The sequence below is a fragment of the Aethalodelphis obliquidens genome, unplaced genomic scaffold, assembly GCF_003676395.1.
Source record: "Aethalodelphis obliquidens isolate GAN/ISIS:26980383/991018 unplaced genomic scaffold, ASM367639v1 scaffold34, whole genome shotgun sequence".
Lineage (NCBI taxonomy): Eukaryota > Metazoa > Chordata > Mammalia > Artiodactyla > Delphinidae > Aethalodelphis > Aethalodelphis obliquidens.
In genome coordinates, this window is record NW_020837978.1 from 16,908,198 (window position 1) to 16,928,835 (window position 20,638).

At 40.7% G+C, this 20,638-nt stretch overlaps 1 long non-coding RNA gene across 1 annotated transcript; it reads left to right on the plus strand.

Moving 5' to 3' along the window:
- The first annotated feature begins 447 nt into the window (after window positions 1–447).
- LOC113631632 (uncharacterized) lies at window positions 448–4,146 on the plus strand. The gene is made up of 3 exons (XR_003437457.1): window positions 448–635; window positions 2,986–3,407; window positions 4,036–4,146. It is a non-coding gene; the product is annotated as an uncharacterized LOC113631632 (long non-coding RNA).
- The last annotated feature ends 16,492 nt before the right edge of the window (window positions 4,147–20,638 follow it).

Sequence of the window (20,638 nt, forward strand, 5' to 3'; positions counted from 1 at the left end):
GCAGGACCCCCGAGGGTCCTGTTATTGTTTGGAGAGGCGTAAAATGGAAGAAGAAATCCACTCTCGCTTCCTGAAAAAGAAGGAAAAAAGGAAAAGGGAAGAGAAAATTCATTTGTCCCTGAGAGGAAAAGGAGGAAAGAAATTTAAAGGAAATTCACTTCTGAAGACTAGGACTGTAGCAAAAACAGAGTTCTCACCCTGCTTCCAGTATCCCCGTTAGGACTATTTCATTGTTTTTCCTAAAGAAATAATGGGAAATGATTTTAATACTCCAATTCAACTACCTTAACATTTAAATAAATTTTTAGAGGCAGGCTTGGAAACCTAACCATCTAAAGAATTTTTTTTAATGCATTGTATATTAAACAAGCATACAAACAAAAACCTTGCAAAGATGTTTTGTAACTTAATTCACCTTTCTGTCTCTACCCAGACACTTCATATACACCTCATCAGCTCAAGCTCGAAATGCCTAAAGACATGACAGCAATGCTTATGAGGGTTCTATTGAATGGCTGAAGAATGCTGATGAGGATCAGACATCAGGATGTATAGCAGAGGAAAGCAGCTGTTCTGTTCTGGAGCCATGGAAATGCTTTGGAATGGTTTTCGAGGAACAGTCAACAAACCTCCAGGTGAGTGTCAGATACTCAGGGCTGCCCTGACCCCAGACAATAAGAATAGCAGAGAGTTGTGGACAATTTCAGAGTTGAGGGTGTCCAGAGAAAATCCCAATAAGGCTACCCTTTGGCTAGGTGGCCAGAGTTTTACATGTACCAAAACATATTGAACAAATGTGCACATATACCCTCAGCTTGTGCCTCTGGGCAGTAAAACTATTAAATTGCAATATTAGGACTCAAGTATATTCACTTGAACTAATTTAACTTACGTTTCAGATAATGAGTCAGTTAAGTTCCTGGAATTTCGCTCCTCTTATTTTTCTTTCTTCTGAATTTACATCCTAGTTCACCTAAGAGATTTCAGTTTTCTGGGAGATCTGATTTGTCTAAAATAGATGTAAAGAGAAGCCCTCTATATTTATAACCAGACCAGAGCATGGTCAGTGGTGAGAGAAACATCCCCATGGTTCAGCTCTATAGCCCTGAAGACAGCTAAAAGAGAATTTGGGTTGATAGGCAGCTATCTGTTGATGGAATTATGCACTTAGAAGGTCTTCTGCTTTCCATTTGTAATGTTATCTGTTTGGTTGGTAGCCAGTTTGTTGTGTTTCAGGAAAAATTCTGCAGAGATCAACATATGCTTCCATGTTGTCATTCTTCTGGTTTCCACAATCCAGGACATAGGCCTGCCCACTATTTCATTTGTCTCCCTTTGGAGACTCAAAATTGATTTATTAAGTTGAATTAGCTTGGGTTGATGCAAAGAAAGGTCAAAAATTGTGATGGAAAAAGGATTCAGAAATAATGGTGGAAAAAGGATGAAACAAAGCAAGCAAGTCAAGATGGCAGGAGAAAAGGGAAAAAAAGGAAGACGTGAAAATGATGATTGATGTTGCTGTTTCAACTGAGAAATTTAAAGGCTGCAAAACATTGAGAAATCAAATTAATGACCTGGAAAATAAACTCAGATTAAGAAATGTCAGATTGGAGGATAATCTTTGATGGGGTAGAAGTAGGAGAAACAATGACTGTTCCCCACCCTTACCGCCCCCCCCCCACATGAAACATTGCAAAACTGCTTTGGGTGAATAATTTTTAATTCCTTCCACAAGCCATATCTTAATTTCGCTAAAGCTTGATGCCGTGACAGAAATCTGTAGTTTATATGTGAGATGAGAAATTCTTACAGGGAAAAGATAAATATCTTAAATTCCTTTGGCCTCTGAAGACTTTTTGTTTCTGTGGAGAAGCTGACAGAGCCACTGGCTTTGATTGTTTTTGATTATGTAGGGCTTAAACCAAAGTTGTTAAGGGTACTAAACAGTAAGAGTCAAATGCTTATCTGGCTAACTCCAGTTATCATAACTAAGTCACCTACTCCCTTGAACTATTATCTTGATAAGTATCTTTTCAAGATTGAGCTGAATCAAAAGAATTTTTGAATAGTAAAGAGAAAAGTATTTTAGAGAGGATGTGAGAGGCAAAACAGTTTCTTTGTTCCTGATCCTACTTGGAGATTCCCAGAAATTGTTCTAGAGTCACAGTGGCTGAATGGCCTTTTTTATTAATGGCACTGGGTGTGGTGCATACTTATTACACAAATAATAGATAACGGTTGTTGAACGTCTACTCTATGCCAGACATAGTTCTAAGTGCTTTACATGTATAAATTCAGTTGGTCTGCACTACAATCAAAAGTGGTAGGTATGGGACTTCCCTGGTGGTCCAGTGGTTAAGACTCTGCACTTCCAATGCTGGGGGCACGGGTTCAATCCCTGGTCAGGGAACTAAGATCCCACATGCCATGCGGCACCACCAAAAAGAAAAAAATGGGGTAGGTATGATTAGTGTCTCCATTTCAAAGATGAGAAGAGCGAGCTGAAGAGTTAGATCATTGCCCAGGTCACCCAGCTCTTACAAAAGAGGCAGGATTCATATTCAAGTTATCCTGGCTCCAGAATCCACCTTTTCAACCACAGTACTGTGGTTCTAAGCTATTTAAAGACACTGGGATTTTAAAAATAATCTATTTCTGGCCACGGGTGTAAAAATATATTCATGTATCCCAGGAACAGTTTTGTTAGCAAGAGGAAGTCTCTTTTTTGTTACCCGTTCATTTTAAGTCAGTTTAAATACAAAACAAGTCAGAGTTTTTGCACCGCCAAAAAGAGTACAGTAAGATGTGGAGAAAGCCAGAGAAGCACGTGTTCAGAGGGACTTTGTGTTACCTTCCTGGCCTGAATGGGATCAAGGTTGATATTTTCCTTTTTAAAAAAGATGGAGCTAAAATTTAAAGAACTGATTTTTCTTGTTTTAATTCATTTTATTTCCTTTGACATTATGGCCTGTTTAAATTACACAGCAGCTGTGACTGGTAAAAGAAATGCTTCAGTTCAGAGCAGAGAAGAAAGAACATGTTTTAAACCATGGAGTCAGAAGGTGAGAAACTCCCAGGTTACCAGGAGCAGAGTTACTCTCAGAAGAATGGGATGAGTTGGTGACTACACTCCTCAGCGCAACAGGAAGCGCAGCGTCTCCCAACATGATAGATCTCTCAATACCGCAGCATTGGAAAGAGCCTTTGTTTTTTTCCACCCAAGGGATCATTTTGAATAGTCTCTCAAGATGTTTGAAGTGGCTATAATCTGGTCAATGTTCCTCAAAGTGTGGAGGGTACCCGTGAGGCAAAAGAGAGAAGAGACTGGAAGCAGAGTGGGAGAGACGAGGCTCACTTCCAACCCATCCACTTCTACACCCATCACTTTTTTCTTCCTGCCTTGCAAGGTACGATGTTGCTACCAAAGTGCAAGAAAGTGTCTTTGTGAGTTTGAGAGCTCAAACAGGTGAGGGGGAAAGGCACCTAAAGTAACAGTGGTAAGAGTTTAGAAACAATATTAAAAGCCGTGGAATTACATCAAAACTCAGTAGGATGGAATTCCATCCAAAGTACTCATCTTGGGGCTTCCCTGGTGGCGCAGTGGTTGAGAGTCTGCCTGCCGATTCAGGGGACACGGGTTCGTGCCCCGGTCTGGGAAGATCCCACATGCCATGGAGCGACTAGGCCCATGAGCCATGGCCACTGAGCCTGCGCGTCTGGAGTCTGTGCTCCGCATCGGGAGAGGCCACAACAGTGAGAGGCCCGCATACCGCAAAAAAAAAAAAAAAAGTACTCATCTTGGAGCCCACTCCTTAGAACCAAAGGAAGGCTTAGCTTGGATCTCTATTTTCTACATTGATATTAGGAAAAAGGTATGGTTTCTTTCTTTTTACAATGTTTCCTGGCTACAGAAAAAATTAATTCCTCAAAATTTTGCGTGCAGAGAGATGGATTAAATAACTTTAAGAGTTATCTCTTCTCCAAAGAGAAGGTGTCCTTGCAATTTTATTAATTAATTTATTTGTGATATCATAGGTTAAGCCCGTATTTAATGAGAATGCTGATGGATGAAGCCATGACCGTATGGTGATTACTACAGTGGACCAAGATTCCAGATTTTGTGCTTGAAGACACGGGCAAAGCAGGTACAAGGTCTCTCAGCAGATATTTTTATTTGTGAAATGGGGCAACACTTCTGGTTGCTTTTCAGTGGTGAGGATTAATGCAGTGCATGGTACTTGGCTTGACAACCTGTGAGTAGAGATTTGAGGACTTAGGTGCTGCAATGAGCACGGTATTATTATCACTTGTAATTTTCTAAATTATGGAATTATGTAGAGCGGCTCCGACTGCAGATTGCACGTGAAGCCTCTGAAAGGCATCTTACTTCATGCTTTCTGGGATGGTAAAATTGTGATCACCTTTATGCAGATCCAAAACAGAGAGTAGAGTCTGGGTTAGATTTCGTATGAGACACGAGAGTTTGGATGACCCTCATTTTCAACATCGTCAATAAAATGCCAATTTACAACTGAGATGAAGAACTAAAATTCTACTGAAGATTTATCTTCTTACAAGGTGTAGTCTGTATATATTTTCCAAAATTATGTGCTTTATGATTTTGTCATAAAATTAATGCCCATTCATTCAAATATAGAAAAATAGAAATAAATATGTCTCTCTTAAAGAGTCAAGTACCTTGACCAATTTCACAAGCAGTGACAATGGAAGCCGAGTTAGGAACCTAGGGAGTCTGATTTCCAAGCCAGTGCTATCTTTGCAACCTCACAGTTTAGAGTTTAGCTAATTTAATATTTTGCTTTTTGTTTTCACTTAACATTGTGCCAAAAGCATATTTGACGTAAAACTTTCTTCGGGGGAGGTGTAACATTCTATCACGTACCCCAACGGTCTTTTTGAACATTTTAAAAAATATCTTGCGAATGTCGCTATTCGGGGTGAAGATCAAGGGTTCTGGAAGGTTCGCACTGTGTGTCTGCACCCAGCTGGAAACACAGGCTTACACAACAGCCTTGCCCTCCTCTCACCTGGCTGGGGTTTTGCAGAGCCAGTAGGAGGAGGCGATGACCACACCTGTCTTTATTTCTAGGAAGTCAGACAACGGCTTAGGAGATTTTACTTGGGAGGGAGAAAGAACATTTAAGAGGACTATTTAAATCATAAGAGAAAGAAATGGAAACTTGTTTGTTGGGGATTCGCTGAAGAAAGAAAGGAGAAAAATCCCATCTATCCAGCATGGTTAAAGTGGCCCTTTGCACTTAGATGAATGTATCAGGGTGTAAATTAGTTGTTTCTATGCTTTAGATCTGAAGGGAATGGAAAAAAGTCAAATAACAAAACAAAGCAAAGGAAAAAGGATAATTCACCATAATACTCTCAAAAGCCAAAGTTGACGAACACTAGCGCCCAGGTTATTCTAAGACGTGGATTTTCTGATGACAGGACTGGGAACCCTCCGTTCCTCCTAGGTGTCCCCTCGACCTCCCGGGAGGCCTTCCACCCACTGCCACTCTGCTCTCTCCCAGGAAGCTGTTGGCTATTCCCTCATCTGCTCTTTTCTGGGCTCCCCAGTTTCCTTCCAGCAGATCACTCCACTCCAACAAACATACAAATGTTCCTTGTCATGGATACACGTCCTATGTAGATTTACTCTAGTTAGTGAAGTAGCAGTCTCATTTTACAGTTCATAAACTAAGTTTGGATTCATGCTCAACCTCGCTACCAGAGCTTTTGCAGCTAAGAGCTGCAGCTCACATCACGTGCCCTGAGTTGCCCCTACCTCTGTGCCTATCACCCATCAGCGAGATCTGTTTTCTCTGCAGAAGCACATGCATTGCCCCACGCCGACAATCACTGGTTTTAGCATTGGCTAATCACCAATACCGTTGTGTTAAGTGAGATTCATAGATGCTGATTGCATTTATTGCATAAATTACTTCATTATTAAAATCAGGTCATTTGAGTCCCCAAACCATTAACATGAAGGTTATTAACATAATTTCATAAGCTAATAAATCAAGCACAGGAAAAGAATTAAAGGGTTCTTAGTGATAAGTGTTTCTTCAGAGATTAAGGAACACAATTTTCTTATGCATATATTAACATTTTACGAGTGGGTTCTTGCAAGAGCAGTTTTTTCTCTCTCCATACGTGACTCACACTCTGTCTTCTTCATACTTGGCCTCTGAAACTCATTTTCAAAATTAAGGTGTTTTTTTTTTTTCCTTTTCAAAGAACTATAAAGCAATTTTCTTTTTTTGATGATGAATGTGTAAGAATACACAGAAATTTTATTTTTTAATATCTTTATTGGAGTATAATTGCTTTACAATGGTGTGTTAGTTTCTGCTCTATAACAAAGTGAATCAGCTATAAATGTACCTGTATCCCCATATCTCCTCCTTCCTGCATCTCCCTCCCACCCTCGCTAACCCACCCCTCTGGGTGGACACAAAGCACCGAGCTGATCTCCCTGTGCTATGCGGCTGCTTCCCACCAGCTATCTATTTTCCATTCGGTAGTGTATATATGTCCGTGCCACTCTCTCACTTTGTCCCAGCTTACCGTTCCCCCTCCCTGTGTCCTCAAGTCCATTCTCTACATCTGCGTCTTTATTCCTGTCCTGCCCCTAGGTTCTTCAGAACCTTCTTTTTTTTTTTAAGATTCCATATATATGTATTAGCATACAGTATTTGTTTTTCTCTTTCTGACTTACTTCACTCTATATGACAGACTCTAGGTCCATCCACCTCAATACAAATAACTCAATTTCGTTTATTTTATGGCTGAGTAATATTTCATTGTGTATATGTGCCACATCTTCTTTATCCATTCATCTGTCGATGGACACTTAGGTTGCTTCCATGTCCTGGCTGTTGCAAATAGAGCTGCAGTGAACATTGTGGTACATGTCTCTTTTTGAATTATGGTTTTCTCAGGGTATATGCCCAGTAGTGGGATTGCTGGGTCGCATGGTAGTTCTATTTTTAGTTTTTTAAGGAACCTCCATACTGTTCTCCATAGTGACTGTATCAATTCCCACCAACAGTGCAAGAGGGTTCCCTTTTCTCCACACCCTCTCCAGCATTTTATTGTTCGTAGATTTTCTGATGATGGCCATTCTGACTGGTGTGAGGTGATAACTCATTGTAGTTTTGATTTGCATTTCTCTGTTAATTAGTGGAGTTGAGCATTCTTTCATGTGTTTGTTGGCAATCTGTATATCTTCTTTGGAGAAATGTCTGTTTAGGTCTTCTGCCCATTTTTGGATTGGGTTGTTTGTTTATTTGATCTTGAGCTGCATGAGCTGCTTGTAAATCTTGGAGATTAATCCTTTGTCAGTTGCTTCATTTGCAAATATTTTCTCCCATTCTGAGGGTTGTCTTTTCATCTTGTTTATGGTTTGCTGTGCAAAACCTTTTAGTTTCATGAGGTCCCATTTGTTTATTTTTGTTTTTATTTCCATTTCTCTAGGAGGTGGGTCAAAAAGGATCATGCTGTGATTTATGTCATAGAGTGTTCTGCCTATGTTTTCCTCTAAGAGTTTGATAGTGTCTCGCCTGACATTTAGGTCTTTAATCCATTTTGAGCTTATTTTTGTGTATGGTGTTCGGGAGTGTTCTAATTTCATTCTTTTACATGTAGATGTCCAATTTTCCCAAAACCACTTATTGAAGAGGCTGTCTTTTCTCCATTGGATATTCTTGCCTCCTTTATCAAAGATAAGGTGACCATGTGTTCGTGGGTTTATCTCTGGGCTTTCTATCCTGTTCCATTGATCTATATTTCTGTTTCTGTGCCAGTACCATACTGTCTTGATTACTGTGCTTTGTAGTATAGTCTGAAGTCAGGGAGCCTGATTCCTCCAGCTCCGTTTTTCTTTCTCAAGATTGCTTTGGCTACTTGGGGTCTTTTGTGTTTCCATACAAATTGTGAAATTTTTTTGTTCCAGTTCTGTGAAAAATGCCATTGGTAGTTTGATAGGGATTGCACTGAATGTGTAGATTGCTTTGGGTCATATAGAAATTTTCACAAAGTTGATTCTTCCAATCAAAGAACATGGTATATCTCTCCATCTGTTTGTATCATCTTTAATTTCTTTCATCAGTGTCTTATAGTTTTCTGCATACAAGTCTTTTGTCTCCTTAGGTAGGTTTATTCCTAGGTATTTTATTCTTTTTGTTGCAATGGTAAATACAGTGTTTCCTTAATATCTCTTTCAGTTTTTTGATCATTAGTGTATAGGAATGCCAGAGATTTCTGTGCATTAATTTTGTATCCTGCTACTTTACCAAATTCATTGATTAGCTCTAGTAGTTTTCTGGTAGAATCTTTAGGATTATCTATGTATACTATCATGTCATCTGCAAACAGTGACAGCTTTACTTCTTCTTTTCTGTTTTGGATTCCTTTTATTCCTTTTTCTTCTGATTGCCGTGGCTAAAACTTCCAAAACTATGTTGAATAAGAGTGGTGAGAGTGGGCAGCCTTGTCTTGTTCCTGATCTTAGTGGAAATGGTTTCAGTTTTTCACCATTGAGAACGATGTTGGCTGTGGGTTTTTGATTTATGGCCTTTATTATGTTGAGGTAGTCTCCCTCTATGCCTACTTTCTGGAGGGTTTTCATCATAAATGGGTATTGAATTTTGTCGAAAGCATTTTCTGCATCTATTGAGATGGTTTTTATCCTTCAGTTTGTTAATATGGTGCATCACATTGATTGATTTGCATATATTGAAGAATCCTTGCATTCTAGGGATAAACCCGACTTGATCATGGTGTATGATCGTTTTAATGTGCTGTTGGATTCTGTTTGCTAGTATTTTGTTGAGGATTTTTGCATCTATGTTCATCAATGATATTGGCTTGTAGTACTCTTTCTTTGTGACATCTTTGTCTGGTTTTGGTATCAGGGTGATGGTAGCCTTGTAGAATGCGTTTGGGAATGTTCCTCCCTCTGCTATATTTTGGAAGAGTTTGAGAAGGATAGGTGTTAGCTCTTCTTTAAACGTTTGATAGAATTCGCCTGTGAAGCCATCTGGTCCTGTGCTTTTGTTTCTTGGAAGATTTTTATACACAGTCTCAATATCAGTGCTTGTGATTGGTCTGTTTATATTTTCTATTTCTTCCTGATTCAGTCTCGGAAGATTGTGCTTTTCTAAGAATTTGTCCATTTCTTCCAGGTTGTCCATTTTATTGGCATAGAGTTGCTTGTAGTAATCTCTCATGATCCTTTGTATTTCTGCAGTGTCAGATGTTGCTTCTCCTTTTTCATTTCTAATTCTATTGATTTGAGTCTTCTCCCTTTTTTTCTTGATGAGTCTAGCTAATGCTTTGTCAATTTTGTTTATCTTCTCAAAGAACCAGCTTTTGTTCTTATTGATCTTTGCTATTGTTTCCTTCATTACTTTTTCATTTATTTCTGATCTGATCTTTATGATTTCTTTCCTTCTCCTAACTTTGGGGATTTTTGTTATTCTTTCTCTAATTGCTTTAGGTGTAAGCTTAGGTTGTTTATTTGAGATTTTTCTTGTTTCTTGAGGTAGGATTGTACAGCTATTAACTTCCCTCTTAGAACTGCTTTTGCTGCATCCCATAGTTTTTGGGTTGTCATGTTTTCATTGTCATTTGTTTCTAGGTAACTTGATTTCCTCTTTGATTTCTTCAGTGATCTCTTGGTTAATAGGTAGTGTATTTTTTAATTCCATGTGTTTGTATTTTTTACAGTGTTTTTCCTGTAATTGATATCTACTCTCATATAGCATTGTGGTCAAAAAATATACTTCAAACGATTTCAATTTTCTTAAATTTACGAAGGCTTGATTTTTGATCCAAGATGTGTTCTATCCTGGAGAATGTTCCCTGGGCACTTGAGAAGAAAGTGTATTCTGTTGTTTTTGCGTGGAATGTCCTATAAATATCAATTAAGTCCATCTTGTTTAATGTATCAATTAAAGCTTGTGTTTCCTTATTTATTTTCATTTTGGATGATCTGTCCATTGCTGAAAGTGGGGTGTTAAAGTCCCCTACTATGATTGTGTTACTATCAATTTCCCCTTTTATGGCTGTTAGCATTTGCCTTATGTATTGAGGTGCTCCTATGTTGGGTGCATAAATATTTACAATTGTTATATCTTCTTCTTGGACTGATCCCTTGATCATTATATATTGGCGTTCTTTGTCTCTTGTAATAGTGTTTATTTTAAAGTCTGTCTTGTCTGATATGAGAATTGCTACTCCAGCTTTCTTTTCATTTCCATTTGCATGCAATATCTTTTTCCATCCCCTCACTTTCAGTCTGTATGTGTCCCTAGGTCTGAAGTGGGTCTCTTGTAGACAGCATATATATGGGTCTTATTTTTTTATCCATTCAGCCAGTCTATGTCTTTTGGTTGGAGCATTTAATCCATTTACATTTAAGGTAATTATCAATATGTATGTTCCTATTACCATTTTCTGAATTCTTTGGGGTTTGTTATTGTAGGTCTTTTCCTTCTCTTGTGTTTCCTGCCTAGAGAAGTTCCTTTAGTATTTGTTGTACAGCTGGTTTGGTGGTGCTGATTTCTCTTAGCTTTTGCTTGTCTGTAAAGGTTTTAATTTCTCCATTGAACCGGAATGAGATCCTTGCTGGGTAGAGTAATCTTGGTTGTAGTCTGTTCCCTTTCATCACTTTAAATATGTCCTGCCACTCCCTTCTGGCTTGCAGAGTTTCTGCTGAAAGATCAGCTGTTAACCTTATGGGGATTCCCTTGTATGTTTTTTGTTGTTTTTCCCTTGCTGCTTTTAATATTTTTTCTTTGTGTTGAATTTTTGATAGTTTGATTAATATGTGTCTTGGCATGTTTCTCCTTGGATTTATCCTGTATGGGACTCTCTGTGCTTCCTGGACTTGATTGACTATTTCCTGTTAGGGAAGTTTTCAACTATAATCTCCTCAAATATTTTCTCAGACCCTGTCTTTTTCTCTTCTCCTTCTGGGCCCCCTATAATTCGAATGTTGGTGTGTTTAATGTTGTCCCAGAGGTCTCTGAGACTGTCCTCAATTCTTTTCATTCTTTTTTCTTTATTCTGCTCAGCAGCAGTTATTTCCTCTCTTTTATCTTCCAGGTCACTTATCCGTTCTTGTGCCTCAGTTATTCGGCTATTGATTCCTTCTAGAGAATTTTTGATTTCATTTATTGTGTTGTTCATCATTGTTTGCTCTTTCGTTATTCTAGGTCCTTGTTAAACATTTCTTGTATTTTCTCCGTTCTATTTGAAAGATTTTGGATCATCTTTACTGTCATTACTCTGAATTCTTTTTCAGGTAGACTGCCTGTTTCCTCTTCATTTGTTTGGTCTGGTGGGTTTTTACCTTGCTCCTTCATCTGCTGTGTGTTTCTCTGTCTTCTCATTTTGCTTAACTTACTGTGTTTGGGATCTCCTTTTTGCAGGCTGCAGGTCCGTAGCTCCCATTGTTTTTGGTGTCTGCCCCCAGTAGCTAAGGTTGGTTCAGTGGGTTGTGTAGGCTTCCTGGTGGAGGGGACTGGTGCCTGTGGCTGAGGCTGGATATTGTCTTTCTGGTGGGCAGAACCGCGTCTGGTGGTGTGTCTTGGGGTGTCTGTGGCCTTATTATGATTTTAAGCAGCCTCTCTGCTAATGGGTGGGGTTGTGTTCCTGTCTTGCTAGTTGTTTGGCATAGGGTGTCCAGCACTGTAGCTTGCTGGTCGTTGAGTGGAGCTGGGTCTTAGCGTTGAGATGGAGATCTCTGGGAGAGCTTTTGCCACTTGATATTACGTGGAGCCGGGAGGTCTCTGGTGGACCAGTGTCCTGAACTCGGCTCTCCCACGTCAGCGGCATGGGTCTGACAGCAGGCAGAGCACCACAACCCGTCAGCCACACGGCTCTTTCAGATACACCTTGGATGATATGGACTCTGAAAATTCAAGTTACACCCGAGATTCCATTCCCCTGTGGTTACTCATCTGGATCACAGACATGTAGGACCCGTCTGCCCTGAGAGGCCACCTCCAGTATCTTCCCCATAAGCATCTTTGCCATAAACGTATAAAGCAATTTTCAACTGAATCCATTAGCCGTCTGTGATATGCACTACCTATAAAATTCTTTTTTCACACTTCTTAGACTGCAAAGGCTTTGGGATGGGGGGGAAGGCAAGGTATAGAGTTGGAAGGAAAAATGCCTTGGATTAGTCTTAGGTAGTGCGATTTTCATTCTAGGTGAATTTCAAATGTATTTCTAGATTTAAGAGGTTCTAGTGAAGTTCTAATTATCTCTCTAATTACAACACATACTGAGGTTAAGCGTTCTTATCAAATGGTGCATTAAAAATGGGTTTTATTCCCAGGCTGGATCTAATAGGGTGAAATACTGGCCTGAACACATAGAAATTGGTTCCCTCATTCATTTCACTTACCAGATTGTGAAACATTCTGAGGGTCGGAACCATCATTATCCAGTGCAATGATGTTGCCTAGAAACGAAGATAAGTTCCAGTGTAAATTAGACTATAATAACTTTATCCTTTGTGCAATTTGTGTAATGTTTTTGGCAAATAGCAACTGATGGATCATAACTGAAATACGTAGACTGTTGTTAGCAAAGCATCACGTGTGATTTTACAGGTGAATTGAGGAAATGGGTGGGCCAACAGTTCTTTCTAAGAACAAGTGTAGTGATCACACCACACTTTTTCCTCTATAATCTTCAGTGACTACGAATATTCCCCTGAAGAAAGCACAAACTCCCCGGACCTCCTCCTCTCCACCTGCTTAAAACCTTTCAACGGCATCTCATTGCTCTTAGAAAAAAACATTTCTCAGCATGGCCCACAACCCCACGTAGTCTAGCCTGCCCTTATTGGTCTAGCCTCATCTCAAAGCTGGCTTTGCTATTCTGCTTGCTTTCAGTTCTTCATAAGCACTTTTCCCCTTCCCATCACAGAGCCTTTGCACAGGTTTCCCTCTCTGATTATAATGTTCCCTGCTCTCTGAACCCATTAACTTCTATTCATTCTTCAGATCTCAACTCAAGAGCTACTTTCTCCAGGAAGGCTCCCCTGAGCTTTGTGATTAGGTCAGATCTTTCCTGGCTGTGATAGTACCATGAATGGCTCAATTACATGTTTGTCACATTGCCATTTTTTAAGTTTTATAGTGTGTTTTTTTTCTACTTTAAACATGTTTACATGGTAAAAAAAAAATCAAAATGAAATAAAAACATATATACTGAGCTATCTAGCTTTGATTTCTGTTCTCATTTACCCCACAACCTCTCCTTTTATAGACAAACATTTTTTTATTAGTTCCTTATTTATCTTTCTGGTATTTCTTTTTTGCAGGGACAAGTACAAAATATGTATCTCGTTTCTCCCCTATTTGACACAAAAAATAACATACTTTATGCGTGTTCTACAACATACTTTTTCTTCCCTAACAATGTACTCTGGAGCTTATTCTATATCAAGACATAAAGAATCTCTCTCCTTTTAGAGCTGCGTAGAATTCTACTGTGAAACTCTTGCACTGTTTCTGGAACCAGTTCCTTATGCTGGCAGTTGGCTTGTTTTCAGTCTTTTACTATTACAAATAATGCTGCAATTAATAACCACATGTGCATGTCTCTGTCTTTTCCACGTGCAAGTTCCATGTAAACACCCACAAATAGGATTACTGGGTCAAAGATAAATGCATCAGTAATTTTTTTTTTTTTTTTTTTTTTTTGCGGTATGCGGGCCTCTCACTGCCGCTGCCCCGCCGCGGAGCACAGGCCCCGGCCGCGCAGGCTCAGCGGCCATGGCTCACAGGCCCAGCCGCTCCACGGCATGCGGGATCCTCCCGGACTGGGGCACAAACCCGCGTCCCCTGCATCGGCAGGCGGACTCTCAACCACTGCGCCACCAGGGAAGCCCATACATCAGTAATTTTGATAGAAATCACCGTATTACCCTCCCTGTGGGTTGTACCACTTCCCACCTTCACCAGCAAAACATGAGTGTCCGATTCCCCACAGCTTCACCAGCCGTGTTGTTCAACTTTTGGTTGGGAGGTAAGAAATTGTACTCAGGGCAGTTTTAATGTGCCTCTGTCTTATTTTGAGTAAGGTTGAGTATCTTTTCATGTACTTAAGGACCATTTATAGTTTTTGTGTGTATGAACTGACTCGTCATGTCTCTTTGCCCATTTTCTGTTGGGCACTTAATCTTTTCATTCCTGTTAACTAAGTGCTTTTATTAGTTGATATTAACCATTTACCTGTGATGTATGTTGCAGATATTTTCCCCAGTTTGTCATTTGTCTTATGACTTTCCATATTGTGTTTTCAGATAGATAATATCTCTCTCCTGCTAAGACACCAGGGAGGGCAAGTCCCACAGGTCTTGGGCTACCACTATGTCCCCAAATCTGTTTCTTCATCTGTAAAAAATGTGAACCTTGTTGTAGGGCCCCTTCACCTCTGAAAGTCTATGATTTCATTTTCTCTTCTTACCTTTTGGTTTATTAAGGTTCCCCTGCCTTCCCTTCTCCTCTGCCAACCCCCGCCCCCGCCTTCCCCTCCCTTTGCCTCTCTGCACTTGGTCTCAGCGGTCACACATACCATTGGGAACTGTGGAAACTCACATGGTGTTACCTGAGAAGTGCCTAGAAGGGCTCCCTCCCCCATATATCCCACCTGATTTTCACGTGAAATTTCACCGTTAGTGATACATTGTCTTCTCAATTCCCACTAACTTTATTCAGGTTTCTGTTACTTCTTATCTGGACTTAAGCTGGTCTCCAAGTTGCTCTGCCTGGATCACTTCTTTTCACCCTTCAGTCTATGTGCTGCCTCCATATGACATTTCTTATAGAAGAGCTTTGATCACGGTACTTTCTAACTTTCTTGTATTGTCCATTTCTTTTATTGTTAAAGTTCCAAGTCCCTTCATGATAAGATCTCAAACTGTATTTTCAGCTGCAAGTCTCATTGTGCCATCCCTGGTCCCTTTCCTTCCATTACGTAGGCTACTCACTGTCATCCATCTCCATCCTCTTCTCAGGCTGGTCCTTCCATCTGACATGTCCTCCTTTCAACCAGGTCTGATTCTACCTACAAAATATTACCCATTTCTCATCCTCCTCCTCTCAAGCTGGGATTAAACTCTGCTTTCCTGGTGCCCTCGTAACAGTTTGAATAAAAGATCATACTGCATGTTTTTCTTGGCAGGAATGTTCATGGCTCTCTCTGGAGTATAACCTCTTTGAGGGTATATTTTTTCATCCTTATAGGGTCTGTAAGTAATAGTCTCTAGGGCATTTATTGCCTAGAATTGAAGCAACGCTCACTCCCAGGAACTTTAATTTTAATTTAATTTGTACAGTACTCCTGGGATGGTAGAAAGTTGGGTAAGAGTTAATTAGTTTAGCAGATTTGGTTTTTTCCTCTTAAATTATGGTTCAGTAAAATATTAGTGTATACCTTTGTGTATGGGCATGTGTGTGTATGTTTATGTGTGTGCGCAAACACAAATGCCCACACCATTGCATGCTTATGGAAAGGGAGTAGTGTTGAAAGAGAGGAAAGTATATAGAGGTGAGAATAGAGGGGAACTGAAGAGAACATTCTTCACTTTATGGTTTTTCCAAGGAGCAACTGCGCTCTTTCCTGAAACCGTCCACCTCTTTGTCCTGCCAAATTGTATCTTTCCCATCTCTTTGATTTTGGATAAAATTTATCCATGGAAACCTTTCTAGTTAACCCATAACGACCACACCCCTTGCATCTCTCTGATAGGTTAACACATTCTGCATGGATGTGTTAAGACATTCTTGAAACAGTCTAGTGTATCTTGAGGCTATCTTTTATCCATCTTATCGCCTCTTTGTCCTTCCTGAGATAGTACTTCCTAATTTAATCACAGAGCCTTTCCAGAGGAATAGTTCATGACTCTTTGAGAGTGAAAGAATTCTGCAGGATATTTGATCTGGGTCAGACCCTAGTGCTCACCTCCATAACCCTCTCATTTAGCTGTGCCCATGGCTGCCTGGATTGAAGACTACATTGCTCCAGCCTCCCTTGCAGCTAGCTGTGGCCATGTGACTAAGTTCTGGTCAGTGAGATGTAAGTAGAATTGCCACAGGTAACTTCCAGAAGTGATTTTTAAAGAAAGAAGGTGCTCCCTTTTAAACCCTCTCTCCTTTCCAGGGGAGAGGGATGTCAAAATAATGGATGAAGCTTGAGGGACCATCTTAGACTATGAGGTGTGATCCCTATGCTAAAACTGGCAGTATAGCAAGGTAGAGCCGCGTCTGTGATGATTTTCTGCTGATGCATTTCTAGATACCTGCCCCCAGTCTTCTTTTATTTATTTATTTTAAAATTATTGATTGATTGATTTGACTGCACCGGGTCTTAGTTGCAGCACATGGGATCTTTGTTGCCACGTGCAGGATCTTCAGTTGCAGCATGCGAACTCTTAGTTGCGGCACGTGGGATCTAGTTCCCTGACCAGGGATCGAATCCAGGCCCCCTGCATTGGGAACGTGGAGTCTTAGCCACTGGACCACCAGGAAGTCCCCAGGCTTCTTTTACGTGAAAGAGAAGTAAGACATTTGCCTTGTGCAGGTCTTCATTATTTAGGGTTCCATTATTCACGGCCAAACCTAATCCTAACTGAATATAGTCATAAAAAAGACCAAGATCTGGAGAATTACCAACAGGCCTCACACAAGATTGACATATTAAAATCACTTTGGAGTGATAGTACCTCTCCTTATTTAAGCCATTCCCAGGAATTTGAAAGAAAGGAGCAAAAAAATTCCAGGCTGGCATGATACCACAAAAAAACTACCCGAGAAGATTCTTGTTGAGAATGTAGTGACGTGGGCATTACATACAGTAGAGAAACTGAGCTCCAGGAAGGAAAGTGACTCTCCCTAGACCACCCACCTCGTTAGTTAGGCTCTGAACTCTCCTTCCTTGAGTTTCCTAGGCCAGTTCTCTTGCCTCAGCACGTTTTATCTGCAAATTTAATCCAGTCTCCATCAGGAAAATTGGTTATACCCTGGGAAACTGGGCGGAAGCAGAGTGGAATATTCATCTTAGCTATAAGGCTGTGGGTAATCAAACACTGAGCTTTCATCTACCACCCACAAAAGAGAAGTTTAGCTTTCAAAACGTCTGCAAAAAAAGTTCTTTCAAGTTGTGTCTTTCTGACTGTAGGAAATGAGTCCTGCATGAGATGATACATGATAAAACACTTTGTGTGGGGCTGAGAGGTGCAGTGGAAGGCAGTACTCTCCTGTCTTCCCTGTGGAGTTAGAAATCTCCAGGTCCCAGGAGTTGACAGGTGGACCAGTCACAGTTACAGTTACAAAGTTGTGCTTGAGATCATGAAATGGAAACATAAATATGACATTTTCTTTGGTACTAGATGACAATTTCCCAGTGCACAGAGCTCTTCAAAAAACAATATTGCTATTTAAAAAGAAACAAACAAACAATATGCTGTTTCTTTCTACTAAATCTTTCAGCATATTTCTTATTCATTGCAAATTTCTAACACCTGTCTGTGTGTAAAGGTGCTAAATCCGAGTTGGATATAACAAATCCTCATGTCATGGGAGTGGTGCTTTTTCAAAGGCTTTCCTCCCCGTCGTTTCAGGAAAGTTGCCTATCTTAGAATCTCAGGTTTTTAACACTGACAGAAACCTCTTAGTTCAATATATAGAGAATCTAATCCCTTCATTTATAAATGAGAAACATTGAGGTCCTAAGAGAAGAAAGATTGTGCTACAGACTAGCTCAACTAGCTCTAGGTCACAGAGCTAGCTGAAGTTTTAATAAGTATCTCTTCAACTGCTTTTAAATCTTTGCAGAACAGATTAAAAAGAAATATAGGACTTCCCTTGGTGGTGCAGTAGTTAGGAATCCACCTGCCAATGCAGGGGACACAGGTTCAAGCCCTGGTCCGGGAAGATCCCACATGCTGTGGAGCAACTTAGCCCATGCACTGCAACTACTGAGCCTGCGCTCTAGAGCCCGGGAGCCACAACTACTGAGCCCACGTGCCACAACTACTGAAGCCCGCGCACCTAGAGCCCGGACTTCGCAACAAGAGAAGCCACCGCAATGAGAAGCCTGCGCACTGCAACGAAGAGTAGTCCCTGCTTGCCACAACTATAGAAAGCCCGTGCACAGCAACGAAGACCCAATGCAGCCAAAGAAAAAAGTTTATTAAAGAAAGAAAAACTTAAAAAAAAAAAAAGAAATATCTTTTCTTCTGTTTTCCAAGCCACCCAGCAGTCCAGATGAGATCTCAGGTTTGGAATCATAAATATGGGACAACAAAGTACTACCGTATACAATTCAAATATTTTTCCTTTACCCTGAAAGAACAAAGTGTATCATAACCATTCATTCTTTCTCACCTTTGTCGTCAGCTTTCTATGCATGGGTTGAACTGGCTTTTCTTTGCACTGAGGTGTGTGTGTGTGAAGATGTCATGTATTAACAGCGAATTAGGAGCATTTCAGAGCAGAGGTCGGCCTCGCTAACACAACCGAGTTTCTGTGTCACGGTGGTGCTGGATGCAGCTGCTGCTCTTAGGTGTCAACAAAGAAAGCCTAGTACAGTGGAGACGTTAGCCTAGGGCTAGAAGAAGCCTTCTGAGAGCAGCCAAAGTCCTCATTTGGAGCTTGCCACGTAGCTGTGTTGGCTGTTGGTCTGAGCAAACTGCTAGATGCCCGGAGGCCCCTAGTAACCCACTGCTAGCTCCCAACACCTCTTATATTTACATGGAACAAACTACAGGCCCCCCAAAGGGGCAGCAGATACTTGTGAAAAGAGCCATAGTGCTAAGAGAAGGAGACTGAGATAGTAGCCACCACTCTGCCTCTAACTGGGTGATGTTTCCATCCCATTCGCCTGCATTGTCAAAACAGTAGTTGGCCAAGCTTTCAGTCCTCAGACAGAAGTTATCAGGAAAAAGTAAAACAATTAATGAAATAGCATGCTTTGGGGGAAGAGGAGAGAGAATGACTTATTAATATAACATAACTAGGAGGTGATAAAAATCTACATCTTCTATACATGGTTTATCTGATTTACTACCGGCAGTATCACTAGTATATAAAATATCAAAGTTCTGTTTGATGCATTCCAGGGAATTCAGTATTTTGCCTTTATTGAAATTGATTAGGGTGTGGTACTTTTTACTTTTCATTTCAGACATTTAGAATGAGAAGGAATTGCTTTTCTAGCTTCAACTTAAGAAAAACAGCTAATGAATTCATCAGTATTTATTCAACAACTCAGTTTGCACAGGCCTGTGCTCAGAGATATTGGGATTAAAGCTTGGACCTGCCTGATTCTTGGAGTACATTTTAGGCAGCATGTAATTCATACAAATGCCCTCTTGAGCACCTATTCTAGATGAGGCAAAGAAGGCTGTTTTGACGTTACTGTTTTGAGACGGCCACTTGGTAATTGCCATCTTCACTTCCTTATTTTTTCCTTCACAGGGAACACAAACATTTCAGAACTCTTGTCACTGGTGTTTAGTGAAAACTAATAGAAACTGATTGTCATACAGAACACAAAGGATATAACTGGTTTCACAATTACTTAGTGCTCCCAAAAAACAAACCATAGGGACTTCTAGCTAAACACGGCAGATAAAACAAAACAAAACAAAACATGACCGGATCTCCATTCCCTCTCGAAGCCCCAGTAAGATGACAGAGAATGAAAAGGCACACATCAGTAAGGACCATGGGAACAAAAGAGGAAATAGCATTATTTTGAAAGCCAGAAAGCAGATGGATGGGCAATAACTGACCGACTAGACAGGAGAAAGCTGAATGGCGAGAGCCTGTAAGAAGCAAAGCCAAAAATCTGGTTTGATGAAGCCACCGAGGCCCCAAGAGTCTCAGCAGTAGAGGCACCAGCTGCCTCCAAAGGGGTGTGGGCGAGACTGACACCAGGAGGAGTGATTAAGAATCTGTTTAAGGAATACTTGGACCTAGATTCCCTATGGTATCCTGCACCGCCAGTGACTATACCTCCTCAACTCAGTACAAGACTGAAGGTTTATTCTCAAAAGAGGTTGAGTGAGACTGCTCTGGATGAGGGAATACTGGACACAGCTGAGGGCACTCGTGACAGCTAGAAACAGGGAGGCTAAGAGGGGCATCTGCAGACCAACTAGTGGCACCGCCAGCAACATGTGACCCCCGGAATGCTGCATGTGCACTGGCAGGAGAAAGGAGCCTTCCTCTTTGGGTAAATGGATCAGCCCAGGAGACAGTGTCTACAGGCACTGGGGTAACTGTGGTAAGAGTGATGTCCACATCCTAATCCCTGAAGCCTGTGACTGTGTTAGGTGACATGGCAAAGGGGAATTAAGGTAGCAGATGGCATTAAGGTTGCTCATCTGCCAGCCACAATAGGGAGAGTCCTGGGTTATCCAGGTGGCCAGTGTCATCCCCAGGCTCTTTAGCAGTGGAAGAGAGAAGCGGAAGAGGTCCGAGTGATGTGATATGAAGAAGACTTGACCCACTGTTACTGGCTTTGAAGAGGGAAGGAGAGGGCCAAAGGTCAAGGAATACGAGTGGCTTCTAGAACCTGGAAAAGGGAAGGA